The sequence below is a fragment of the Siniperca chuatsi genome, linkage group LG11, assembly GCF_020085105.1.
Source record: "Siniperca chuatsi isolate FFG_IHB_CAS linkage group LG11, ASM2008510v1, whole genome shotgun sequence".
In the NCBI taxonomy this organism is placed as follows: Eukaryota; Metazoa; Chordata; class Actinopteri; order Centrarchiformes; family Sinipercidae; genus Siniperca; species Siniperca chuatsi.
In genome coordinates, this window is record NC_058052.1 from 7,757,615 (window position 1) to 7,771,805 (window position 14,191).

General features: G+C 39.5%; 1 protein-coding gene across 1 annotated transcript in view; it reads left to right on the forward strand.

Moving 5' to 3' along the window:
- The first annotated feature begins 13,017 nt into the window (after positions 1-13,017).
- LOC122884820 (regulator of microtubule dynamics protein 2) overlaps positions 13,018-14,191 on the forward strand; it is a 48,877-nt gene continuing 47,703 nt past the window's right edge. Inside the window, exon 1 of the mRNA XM_044215235.1 lies at positions 13,018-13,166. The gene's annotated coding sequence lies outside the window, so the exon portion shown is untranslated. The remainder of the gene's footprint in view (positions 13,167-14,191) is intronic.

Below are 14,191 nucleotides of genomic sequence, written 5' to 3' on the forward strand. Positions count from 1 at the left end.
ATTTTAGTGGCAGCTCTATGTATGGCACGCATCCCACAGTAAAGCATATGATTGATTCCAAAACAGCACTGAGCACGAAAAGGCAGAGAGGCACGAGAAGATTTGAGCCAGGACTTTTGAAGATACCCAGGCACCATCTGCTGTACTTTTTATCTTAACAGTTTTAATTTGAGTATTTCATTCTTTTAAACAGCGAATGTACAGTGAATGTGCAACTCCTATCTCTCCTAAATGGACCCAATTAATCTCTGTCTTTTGCTTTTCTTTTTTTCCAGAAGATATTGAAGCCTTCTGACAGATGAATGTACATCATGGCCACATACTGTTTGTGTTCTGTAACAAAATGACATTTAACTCAAGTGCCACCAACTTTTAACAACATAAATTCTTTTTTTGACAGTGTGGCCACTGTATTAAATAAGACGTGCCTGGGTATTTTAAAGCTGCGTCAATTGATTTTTTTTTTACCTGATAAAGTTGTTATGGCGTAATGTATTAGCAAACAACTGCCTATTTAAACATCGAGTAGATACAGAGCAATATTAGCATTCATTTTGAGACAGGTTTCTGGCCACCTGATGAATTAAGTCAATTATTAACTCTCCTTTTAGCTCTGTTTTGGTTTCCACCTACTCCGGAGGGAAATATTTAGCATTTAGCTGCTAAATGCTCCATTATCTTCTCCAGCTAGTTGTGGACTTTGTCTGTCTGCTGCTGTGGTGCTGGGCAGGTAGTGAACAGTGGGTTTTTAGAGCTTTTTAGCTAAACACAGCTGCCTGCTGCAACTGGAAATTATTTTGATGAGAGCGGTGAGATGGAACCAAAGAGTAAAGTTGCGGGTCGTAAAACCAAGACAATGATCTAAAAGACGCCAAAATGCTACATAGAGCTGTGGGTAACTGCAGAGTCCGATGATAATAGTTTTGTCACTGCAAGCGACCCCTTTCACATTACACATTTGATCCACTGTATATGTAAATTAGTATTTGAAGTATAGGGAAACAGCCATCTGTCTTAAACATGCATTTTACAACCTCTGAGCAGAATTGCTACTGATCCCACAGCCCCACATACACTGAGCTAAAATTGATCAATCTCACCACACACGTGCACCTTCACACTGTGGCAGAGATGCTAAAAGAAGAGGCTGTGAGAGAGATGGAAAAAAGACAATATTTTGAAAAATCAAACAGTAGGCTCTTCCTTTAAAGGATAGCAGTTAAATTAAGTCTATTGGCTGATGACCTGGCCCTTTAAATGGTTGATAAGAGAGGAAAACAAGATGTGATGAGCATATTTCTAAAAGTTGTGTAAAGCAACTTCTCAACTATTGTCTGCCGTGACTGTAAAGCTGACACTGTAGTTCAAAAGCTGACAGTGGTAATATGGTGGTGACCTGTCCAAACCTGTCGACAGAAGGTAAGAACACTGCAGGTATTTTAACTTGACACCTCTTCAGTTTCTCTCTCTGTCTAACTAAATGATGTCCACTGACCCTGACATTCCTCTCAGCCTCTGTTCAACTTCATTTTATGTAATGCTAATAGATGCCACACACTGTATCCCACTGTACATTTCTCAACTCAAACATAGAAATTAGCTCAGAAAGGATCGTGCAGAGGCCTGTAATAACGGTCTGTTCCTCAGAAACTCTAGTATGTGTCTAAGGCAGAGGGAGCTGCTGCGGGGGCTAGACAAATACCAGGGATACCTCAGGCTTTATTGTATTCAGAGCCAGTGAGCGTGTACAGAAGTATTGAGACACCGAGCGTGTGCGGTGAAACTGAGCGTGTGCAAAAGACCAAGGCACAGAGAGGCCACAAAAGAGCTGATCATGTGAAAGGAAGGGCATTTGATAGCTTGGACACAAACCGTGTGTGCCGTCAACACAGAGACCATCAAGGAGGACGTTGATTGGAAGCCGAGCTGATAATTAACTGGCAAATGCATCTTTCAAAGCTCTTTCCACTGAACAAATTAGTAGTTTTAGAATCATTCAGCTGAGGTTATGGTCTAATGTTGCCTGTAAGCATTCAATATTCTGGATTAAAGGTTTAGTTAATGAAAGTCCTGGGGGGGTTCTGAGCCCTCAGATCCAAAAGAATACCTTAAGATCAAGGCTGGTAGGAGTGAAATGAAATGTCTTATGTTGCTGTAATTTAGCAACATGGTTTTGTATTTTCACTTTTTGTCAATCATTATTCTTCATGTGTTGACCAAAGCATTGCAGTTTATCAGCTACAAAGTTCATGAAACTGAAAAGCTGCCAACTATAATTTAGCGTGTTACGTAGCCTACTGATTAATTAATGCACTGTATTTTTTTCAATTCAAAATTATTGTTAAACTTACATATGTGACAAACCTAACTCTGTTTAGCCCGCTAGCAACGGGATCTATGGATGGCAATGTCCGTCCCTTGACTTTTCATTTAGTGCCGCTGTACCTAAGTACAGTCTCACAGCATGGCTGTAGACTCTTAGTCTTGTTAAAATACTTAACTCTCTTCTAAATTTTGACAACAAGTAATTTCCCTTCTGCTTGACTTCACCTTTGGCGAGACGTTGTACTTCTGTCTGAATAATCTTTTTTTTTGGTCCTCTTTCCCCCTGTGAGCAACTCACAGGCTAAAACAAGGCATAAATCACTGTAATCCAAAATGGCAGCATACAGCACTTTAGGCATGAACTCCTTAAACATCAGTTAAGCTGAACGGTACTGGAGGAGTAAATGTTTCTGAACTATTACGGAGCTATTAAGATTGGATTGTAATGATAGAAGCCTACAGTTTGTTTCAAATATTGTGGCTCATCTGTAAGGCTTCTGTAATATATTCACTTTATTGTGTGCAGTAATGATTTAGGAAGAAAACAGTTTGAATGATGTAGTGTGTGAAATGCATAGGCACTTGCTGTTTGGTTGGATGTTTTTGTAAAAGCTGTTGTTATGAAAGACATCACTCCTTAACAACCTGGAATACGTGTCAAAGAGAGCTGATAAGGATCAAGTTCAACTCCAGACTTGTCTTCTGTCTGCCGATCAACATTGACTTGTTATCCATTATAGTTTGCTACAAAATAATGGATGATTATTATATGACTAACCTTCCATTCTTACAGGTCAGACAGAAACACTTATTCTTACATGATAACATCTACTACAATCATTAGGCCATCACTCATCTTCTGGGCCATGATTAGCAGCCATTTTTTCAACCTACTCTGTTTTACTGCAGCACAATGTAAACCTCCTAACCTTTCCAGTCAGCAGGGTCATAGAAAGAGCGCACAACTGTAAAATGATGACACTGAAGTCCAAGATCAACCCATCAGATTTCCTTTGTGGCATAATGAGCAACCATATATTTTATCCATCACAATTTACGGCGCAGTAAACTATCCCAACCACTCTGCCCGTGGTAGCTGGGTCATACAGAGGCTGAGGGCAGAGAAACACCCCAGCACCATCTGGATATCTTGATTCCCCCACAGGGCAGATCAAACGGTGATCTACACCTCTCCCATGTGGTATGTGTTTGACATGGGGTTGGGGTGGGGGCGCAAGCTCGGCTCTGGTCCCCGCCACTGTCCCAGACTTAGGGCTAAATCATGTGGGCAGACACATCCGACCTGCCCCATCTGGGCCTGCTTATCTTTTACTTACTGGAGCCAAGGCTTGCCGTCAATCAGAGCCTTCAGCTGCTGACTCATACAGAAGTGTCTGAACTGAGACGTGAAGACAAGACTGGGGTGCATTATGGGGGATGGATGGCAGAGGAATTTCTTTACATTTCTAAATTGAAATGTGTTGGGTTTGACAGTGTTGGCAATTTAGGTCACTAAACCATAAAGAGTAGGCCTCTACAGTATGTCATGTATGTAATGCACGGTAGAGAAATACAGTAGGCCTAGCTGGCATGTTTCCAGGACACTAAAGTGGAGTAAATTTGAGAGAGAAAGAGGGAGATTGAGGGAGTAAGAGCATTTGAGTGGCCGATACATCAGCGGTTGAATTTTTATACAGTGTTCAGTGGACGCATTCTTCTACAGTGAGTGTCTGTGTGTTTGTGCTTCACCAGGTGCCTGGAATGCATCCGGACAAACAGGCAATATTTCACACATATGCTCCTTTGTGTTGCTGAGTACTGCACATTTATGTCAGCAAAGAAAGCTGGAGACTAACAAATGTTAACTTAAGGCCTCCCTGAAACAATACCACTCTCTGTACGGCTGAAGAATTCCCCAACAGCCTGTCATTACATTGTTTTAAATTTACATTTCCCAGCGGTGCAGTTTCGCCGACACATTCAGATACCAAACAAAAGGAATGTTTCACATTTTTTGAAGATTATACTGCCCTGCCTCGAGGTAGCTAAACATTCATTAGTCACTGAATTAGACTCAATCAGCGCCACATAATTGTGTGATCAGCAACAGTAACGCCCCAAGAATGTCGGTGTTATCATTAAAAGTGCATTTCACTCTGATGACTGGCGCTGTGATTAACAACTCCATGGGGTGTGTTTATCCTTTTTCCTGTATTGCTTGCATTTTTGAAAAATCCAGAAATAGCATTGTGCATTTAACTCATCGCATATCTTATTTCTTCCATTTACATTAAAGCATTTCCTTCCCCCGGGCAGTTTACGACGGGGAAAAAATAGATGTTCTTGTGTCACCAGTATTATATTACAGCCAACCGGCCAGAAATAAGCCGTGCATGGTTCAAAACAGGCAGCATGTGGAATAAAAAAGGCAAATGTATTTGCCTAAAAGTTATTTAGCGCATGATAAATTATAGGATGAGAATAGTGGGAATGGAGGAATAGAATAATGTGTATATTTAATTATATTGATGTTTAATATCTGGTGGTGTAAGATCAGGTGGAAATTAGGGAGTGAATCTAGCTATTTTCCCTCCCATTCTCAATTTCCTTCCCACCTTTCATCTTCCTTTATGCTTCCATTACATTTCCAAATATTTTAATCTAACTTTATTCTATTTTATTTTAACTCTAAAAGGCAGCTGTATGTGAAAAAGAGAGAGAGAAAGAGGGAGAGAAAGAGGGAGAGAAAGAGGGAGAGAAAATGAGAAAGAGAAGAGGACAGAAATAGTTGAGGGTGTGTAGGCCCGGCTCTGACCACCGGCATGCATGAGGAAGCAGCCTCCATTCCACAGGCCAGCGGATGGTTTAGAGACACTACAGAGCGCACAGCTCAGCAGCCCACATGCAAGTCCCGCTGTCCTTCCCCACCCTCGGCTATTCTGGGCCTCTCTGCCACTGTGGTGGCTTTCACTCAGCAACCACACAAATAAAGCCTGAGAGAGAAAAACACGAGAAATCGAAGCTTCAGGCGAGGAGGGGAGGAGATGCATTGTTTACTGTTTGTCTTGTTTTTTTTTTATTATGTCTTGCCATCATATGGTTTTGAGCTGATTTATGGGACTGTGGCATCGCCAAAACAAAGTCATCTGGGTGCAGTTTACAATATGTTGCGCCACCAGCACTAGTTTTTAATTTATTAAACTTATTTATCTTATTTTTGCCGTTTTTTCTATCAATTATGATAACATTATACTCACCAGAATAAGTGTTGAGATCAGAGAAGATGATGACATTGCAACAAGAAAGTCCAGACAGGTTGTAAACAAATCGACAGTTCAGCCAGATTACTGTAACTAACCCACTTGATTTAGAGATAAAATCAAAAGTGATCATACTGGGAATTTTGATACTAACCCTTCATTGCACAGGAAAACTGTGTGCACAACCAAGGTAAGTACGGTAGGTCAAAGTTGAACCAGAAGGTAAGTCGTTAAACTGTGATTGATGTCAACAGACATTAACAAACAAACCTTGTTTTCTCTTACAAATAGGTTTGGCTAACCTGATGGTTTGTTTAAGACGTGTATGATCATCTCACTACTCGTGTTTCTTTCACTGTTGGATTTCTTTTTAGCAATGTCACCGCATTCCCAGATCTCAACAATCAACTTGGTGAAAAATCTTATTTTAACTGAAAGGAATGATGGCCAAACCTACGCAAATAAGACCCAAATTGTAATAATCCAGAATGATCCTTTAAGTTAAAGATTTTTATTTACACAATGAAGACATATATAGCTGAAATTCTGGTATGTGGTGTGGTCACTTGTCCGCCCACTGGGAATAAGAAAATCAGATATTATTATTAATTAGTCATGAAGTGTGTCCTAAACTGCAGTGAGTGAGCACCATGGATGTATTATGAGAACTGGATATTGTGTTCCAATATGGCACCCTATTCATTCAAATGAAAGTTTTTAGGAATACTCGGGCGTCTATGTTTTGGGTCCATAGAGCATGGGCGTTAGAGTCCTGTACAACTTGCTGCAAACATGAATGGTACAAAACTAATCTACCAATACCACTGTTCGAGACTTTTATGTTTTATTGGACCTAATGGCTCAAATTCTGATAATGAGTCATGTCAGAGTACTTGAAAATGTGTTCATTGTTTTACAGCAGTCTCTTTAATAATGATTATGTACTGGGGGGCACTTCCAACTGACACCAAAAGTCAGTTGGAAGTGTTAGAACTCTTCATCCATAGGCAGCACCAGAGATTTTTTTCTTGCTGGGGCTGGTTGGGGAATTATTTATTGGTAGGCTATGGAATGTGTAATATATACATGAATGAACAAGGCTAGACAAGAGCATGTGGCCTTTGAAAGTCAGTTTCAAGCGTCATATGCCCACTTCTGATGTTTCAATCAGAATGACAATCTCAGTGTAGAAAAAAAAAGTAAAACAATAATTATAATTTTCAGCTCTCCAATAGGACTGGGAAATGTGATCAGATTGCAGACAGAAGGCAGGCAGATGCAGAAATAGGCAACAGTCATGGAGACACTACACATCTCACATCTCACATCTCGATAAACAAGCAACACAGTGACAGAACATTCCACTCAGGAGTCCTGCTCAAATCAGCTCTGAATGGAGCTCATTTGCTCAAATGGAGCTCATTTGGGGAACTTTTGCGGTCCTTCCTCTGGCTGCCAGGTGGCTAACATCGCTAGCAGCGCTGCCAATAGTGAGTAGCATCAGAGGAGCTACTGTAGCCTGCCACAGGTGGTCTTCCTCCACTATTCTAATTCTCCCTCTCTCTGCCTGCCTCCACTTTCTCATTTTCACTAGCTTCCCCTTGACAAGGTCATTTGATAATGAAATGTTTTTTTTATATATGTCTTTTTTAGACCCAGCACTGCCCTAGCACTGCCTTTGCTCTCATCCTTTTTGTATCCTTTGTTATAAAGTATCACACAATGGCTGGACATCAGCGTGTGTTTACTGATGTAACATTACATGATTGAAGTTCAAATTGTTCAGTATCCTTGCTGCCGGTGTGCAATAATACCTGATGTAGCCTATATAGTGTTATAACAAAATTTAGCTAAGAGGATAAAACTTTATACTTGCAACGTCATGTCCAGTAAGACTGAAATGTTCCACACAACAATTTATTTTGTTGAGCAGTCATGTTCAGTCAAGTTTTTTATATAGCCATTTCTGAACCAGGATGTAATCCTCATAACTACAAAATACCCTCATGTGTTCTTCTAGCAACTTTTACGATCTCACGTTTTAGAAATAACACAAAGATTTCCTCATGTCCCCTGTAAGGCCTCACTGGCCTCAGACAATACGAGCCTGTGCTGGATGCTGGAGCAGTTCATTGTGTCATGGACAATAAACCATCTTCTCAACCTACTACTGAACTCTCTGTGGTGACAAGCCCTCTGCAGTTTGCCTTCCACAATAATGACTTCACCTTAATCTGTTCTGAAGAGGCTAATCAGCCCTGCTTACAGCCAATACACAATAAATTAGCCTACCTTCTGAACTGCACCTGCATTTCCCATCAGGATGAAAAAGATATTTTACAACTGACTGATGACAGATGCATTCTGTGACATCTTATGGGACTTGTGAAAAGGGATGGCCATACACATTCTTAGTGGTATTTCTCCCCTTACTAGTGAATTCACTTTTATATGCTGTACGCTCACCATTCCCCCTTTGAGAAATCATTAAACACTGATCAAAAGAAAATGAAGAGCCAACTAATTCAGTTGCTCTTTGAAGCTTATGGATGTTCTACAACAGTGTCTCCTGGGGCTACTACAAACACTGAATTACTTGTTTCTCTCTGGCTGTGTTTTATTTCATGCATCTTGGTTACAAGGTGTAACAGCAACAGTTTTTGACAAGACCTAGAATAAGACTTCTATCAGCCACGTTAGCGGCATGGCTCTGTGGATGGCAATGTTGGTCTGTCGGTCAGCCGGCCTGTTGGTCCACCATTTTGTTCCAGACTGAAATATCTCAACAAATACTGGATGGATGGAAACTTTGTAGAGACATTCATAGTTCAAAAACAATGAATCATAATGCCTTTAGCAATCCTAGGACTTTTCCTCTAGCACTATTGTAATGTCAAATTAAAAAAAAAGAAGTAAGAATTGTAAACTGGTAAATGTTAGCATGCTAACACGCTAAACAAAGATGGCGAACATGGTAAACATTACACCTGCTACACATCAGCACGTTAGCATTGTCATTGTGAGCATGTTAGCATGATGACGTTAGCATTTAGCTCAAAGCACTGCTGTGCCTAAGTACAGCCTCCCAGAGCTGCTAGAATGGCTGCAGACTCTTAGTCTTGTTTTATTGACATCTGAGACAGTCTTATTTAAAATGTTGACGCTCTATGTAAGTTTCCACCTTCTGATTTGTGGTAATGTATTTGAAGTTAAAAATATAGTTTCTACTTGTGTCAAAATAGATTTTACAAAAAGCGTTACATATGCAAGTTTGGCATTCGGTATCTAATCATCATGTTCTGGTCTACCTGAGGAGAGCAGACATACTGTAACTACCCAGATAGACGTGACTCAGGCCATCCTCACCTTCACATACACAGATGCAGTCTGGGTAATGTGTCTGGAGCTGTCGACATAAAGCACAGACTGTGATTAAGAGGAGATTATCTTGATTTTTGGCTTATTCCACCCTGAACCACAAAGAGCTGTTGTGTCTCGGTCAGTGCAGACTAGTGGTGAAACTCATTTGGTCTGTCGCACAGTACAGAATATGCTGAGGATGACAATGAGCAACATCTCTGCTTTTATGTTATGACGCCCTACCTGTACTCCTCACCCACACCTCATCACTTTAGGAGGATCACAATACTAATTATTTAGGCGCCACCTGCTGGCCATGTTCTGCCTGCAACTAAAAAGTGGCCATTTCATCACATACTCGTTCAGTGACTTATACTACATGAATGCTGAAGAATTTAATGAGAGGGGTCATCGCGGTCACATTTATTCACTTCAATTAAGATTACATGTACAAGAGAATTTCAAATACTGACAATTCAAACAAAATGATGTGGTTAAAGTTCATATATCTCTTAGAAGAGATAAGTGTTATAAGCTTGTGTGTTCACTTAGTAGGGGGAGAGCACCAGGAGGGTTGATCAAAGTTCAAGGCCAGGAATGTGCTGGTGTTATTTTTGAATGTTTTGTTAGGGAACCATGTGTTTGTATCAACTATTCCATCTATTAGGAAACAAACACCATAAACTTTCATTTTTATTGTGAGGGAGACAGAGTTCTCTCAAAATATCTGCCACATTTGTTGGTCATGTGTGAAGTGATGTGTATCTGATATGTCTGATGGCATGACTGATTGTGTCCCTGAGTCAGCGCAGAGGAGGACAGAAAGGAAGGAAGAAATCATTAAACCACAAAGTCAAAAGTCACAGAGAGGTCTCTGATGCAATCTGCCTGCCTGATATTTTCCCAGCATTCATCAGTTGTTACTATTTTAGCTACTGTAGGTTGCAGTTTACAGAAAACCTAAGTATCTATTTTATCAAAATGCCACAAAAAACTGGTTCACCAGAAACTGATCCATAAGGGAACCATTTTTTCTAACTTGTATGTCCTCTAGTTTGCTCAAATTGTGTGCTTGCTGTTTTCTTTTCCTTTTTTCACATTTTATATGTGCAGTATACAGTATGTCCATATCATTATGTAAAAACTGCACAGACGTAAAAATAATGCTGATAATTTATTTAAAAAATGGTACTACTTGTTTTATTATTTACAAAATCACTGTCATGTCGAAAGTCAATGTCAGGAAATGTACAGCAAAACGAATCTCAACCAATGTAAACTTGAAAGAAAAGAACCTATGGATCATGCACTTGCACCGAATATCTGTACAGTGTGGGTTTTGAGATGTTAGTGCTGTCAAATTCATAATTAATAGAGGCCTTAAAACAACAACCTGACAAACATAACGAGCCCAATGAAGCGCTTCAGGATATACAGTATCTTTCTTTTTGTCTGCCACACCAGGGTGCAGTGACTGTCAGACAGGGGAAACAGGATTTTAATAAAGTAGGTGAGGTGGGTGTGTCTCTGTGTGTGTTTCCTTGTATGTGTGTGTGTGTGTGTGTGTGTGTGTGTGTGTGTGTGTGTGTTTTTTAGAGAGAGAGAGAGAGAGAGAGAGAGAGAGAGAGAGAGAACACATTGTCTACATGGTAATGAGCCGTAGTCTCACAATCCAGTTCTTGTTTAGCCTCTCCTTCAATAGACAATACTCTTAGGTGGAAAAACAACAATAAACAGAGCAAACTTGACTTGTCTCAAGATAACCTTTGGGTGGGGGGGGGGTGCACATGACCAGAGGGAAAATGTGGAGTGAAACTAAAGTTGAATAGACCTTTTTCACAGCAGACATTTTTACTTGTCAAGCACAGTTGTAACTAACAACATTATATGTTGTTGCGTTGTTTATGTTACTGTCTGCTGTGAAAAAGGCCTATGAATCTGATTTATTTGGCAACGATAAAGAAACAAGATTGCTCACAACATAAGCATGTAGGAAAAGAAACACGCTGTTCCTTTAATAATAATTCAGTCAAATTCTATTTGGCTGCTTTTATTGCCCGCTTCCAGAAATGACAGAAAATGTTCAGGAGCCACTATGGTAGACTAGTATATCGAACTGGGATCACTTTGAAAAATATTCATAAACTCCATCTTATGGCAATAGTCTAATGAAAAGAAGAACTGAAGAACTTGGTCAGACGTTGGTAACACCAGCTCCAGGGCTTAAGTTGAAGCCTGAAAAACTAGCCTGGGACCAGAAGTTAAGATCAAGTTAAACTGCCAGCAAGTTAGTTTCAGGGTATTAGTTGTCATTCCAGCAACAGACCCCGACAGTAAAACTGGTTTCTAAAAAAGAGGGCTATTTCTGTGAGCCCCGTTTTTGAAACCAGCTTTTCCTGAAATTTTGTTCATTAGATCCGTGTAACTTTCTCCTTTCTGGTATACCCTCAGGGGACTGAGCATTTCTCTCTGTAGCCAGACCTGAACATATAAATAAACTATTTTGAATTATTCATCACCATTTTAAAGGGTCAAGGCAGTGAATCATCATTGCAATGCCAGAAAATTCACTGCAATTTTCTGTAATCTCTAAGGTGATTACACGAGGAAATGGAAGTTGCTTAAAGGCAGAGCTCAAATGAAACAGTCTTACTAGTCTTTTCAGTAATAACTGTTGCTGTCCAGGGCTTTTGACAATTTTATGTTGATTTTTGTTACAGTTTTTGTGTCCTTGGTGACACACCATAATACAGTAACTAGCTGAGTCTCTTGGTAGGCCTAGGGATAAGCATACTGAGTGATTGCAGCTGAGATAGACATCAATAAAGCAAGTGTAGGCCTATGAGTTGGACTTCCCCAATTCCTCATCAAAGCTATAGCTGAATGATACTGTGCCTTCTGTTACACAACACTTGCCACATCTTTATGGCTGAATGAATCTTTAAACTATCTGTAAACACGGCATGCAACTGATATAGAACTTAGTTTTCGTTCCATTGCGTCTCATGCACACAAGTAGAAAACACTCCAACAATACAGACAGGGAACAACTGGGCTTCACACTCTGTGGTCTGTCAGCAGAGTCCTGATAGTGATGCCTTATTTCACCCTGATTCTTCTCCCATGTATTGTTTGACAACTGTAATGGGCTTATTTCTGTACACAAAGGCAATTCTGAGGCTGCTTTTATTTCTTCTCCTGTGGTATAAGAGCTTAGGCAGATGTGTGGTGGGTGGATAAAACACCAGTGTTGACAATATCTGCTTATCTGCTGGCTTTGACCCGATGGGAGCAAGGCCATGGCTGGATGCGCCTCCCTTATCGCCATATCTACGTCTGCGGGGCCAACCCAGAACCGCTGGCCAAGCTTTTTTTTTTGCACCGCCATGCCTCCGGGTTTCAGGTGGGCTTTTTGTTCCCTGTGCAGGCAGAATGCAGGCTGTGGGCTAAGGAACAATACTGTGTTCAGAGAGCAGGGAAGAAACTGCACGTAGCGATCCTCACATCATATTATGCAAGGGAACTCCCTGTTACCTCTGTTTCCAAGAAAGTATGTCTTTCTACCTCTCTATTGGCTAAAAAACAACCATTTAGAGCGTTCACATAGCTCTGCCAAGTCAAGTAAACATGATCATCCCAGAAAGAGACCATTTATGTAATGACCAAACTCTTAAGGTCATCAAGTTCATTGTTGTTGTTTGTTTCTGTCTGATGGAAAGTTTCCCAAACTGTTAATCACAAGCTTGTCTATGTGCAGATGAACAAGATAAAATGAGAAAAAGATTAAAAAAATATGCAAGCATCTGACATAAATGTAAAAATTACTAAAAATATTTGTAAAAAGAAATATATATATCTATATATATATATATATATATATAGATATATGTAGATATATAGATATATATAGATATATATAGATATATATATATATATATATCTATATATATATACATACAAAATTGTGCCATTGCATCTTAAGTGGGGTTATACGGATGTATAATATGGAAAACATGAAGTAAAACACTAGTTAACCATTCTAACTCTCCTACACAGCAAATGCCACTAGAATAAAACCCAGTAAGGACAGCGCCATGTTCACTGACTACAGGTCCAAGGTTAATGTGATAATACATGTGTTCTGTAACTTTTTAAATCCTGGTGCACATTTTGTCCAAGCTCACTGCACGGACACACTTGTGAGAGGAGCGAATCATAGAGGTAGGTCTTTGTTTGAGGTTCTTATTATAGAATAATGATTATGAGCAGCATACCATTAATTTATAGCTTGTAATATACAACATCATGATATATTGATATTCATTATAGACAGAAGTCGGTGTATTTGCAACACATACAAATGAGACTGGAAACATTCTATTTGGAATTAAACGTCTAAAGTAACTTATACCGATTGATGGCTCCCTTTAAAGGCAGTTATTATTACCTGTTCATATAGCTAGTTTTATGTAACACACTCTTTACACTGTTGTATCTGTTGTATTGAACTTTGCTCACTGATTATTCACTCATGTGTGTGATGATAAGGTTGATGAAAGAGAACTCTTCTCAAGGAATACAATTCGGATGCAAAAGATCAAAAAAGGGGAAAAGTGTGCCAGTAGATTTCATCCACATCTATATTACTAAAACTTAAAAAATGGCAACATATAGACACTAAATGTCATAATAACAATAACAAGGTAATTAACAACCAGTGCAATACAAACTTTGATGTATGCAATAATCAAATGTTTTATCATTGTTTATTATATTGTGCATTGAGAGGGGAAAATCTGAATGAAGACCAATTATTTTGCTTGTGCACTGTTTTTCTGCATTTCATAACAAAGTGTACAACTTTAACAATCTGTAGGACATGACTGTTTATCATTTCAGTTTAGAGCCAATGATGTTTTCTGAGATTTGGGGGACTGTAATCATAAAACAAGATGTTGTAGTTTTATCAAGGTAATACACACAGGATATAATTGTAGTTCTTATAAAGCATAGGCCTACATATGCTGCCAGTATACATAGGTCAGTGTGCAGTATGTGAGAGTAAACATCCTGCGGAACATATGCAAACCATAGTTATCCTGTGAATGCAGAATCAGTGATGAACATAACTAAAAAGGTCAATCCATACAGGAAGCACAAGCTCAAAAATTGGCTTTCATATTTCAAGATGGATTAGACTACAATGCAGATTCTCTAGTCGACAACAGAAGGCCCAGGGGTAACAG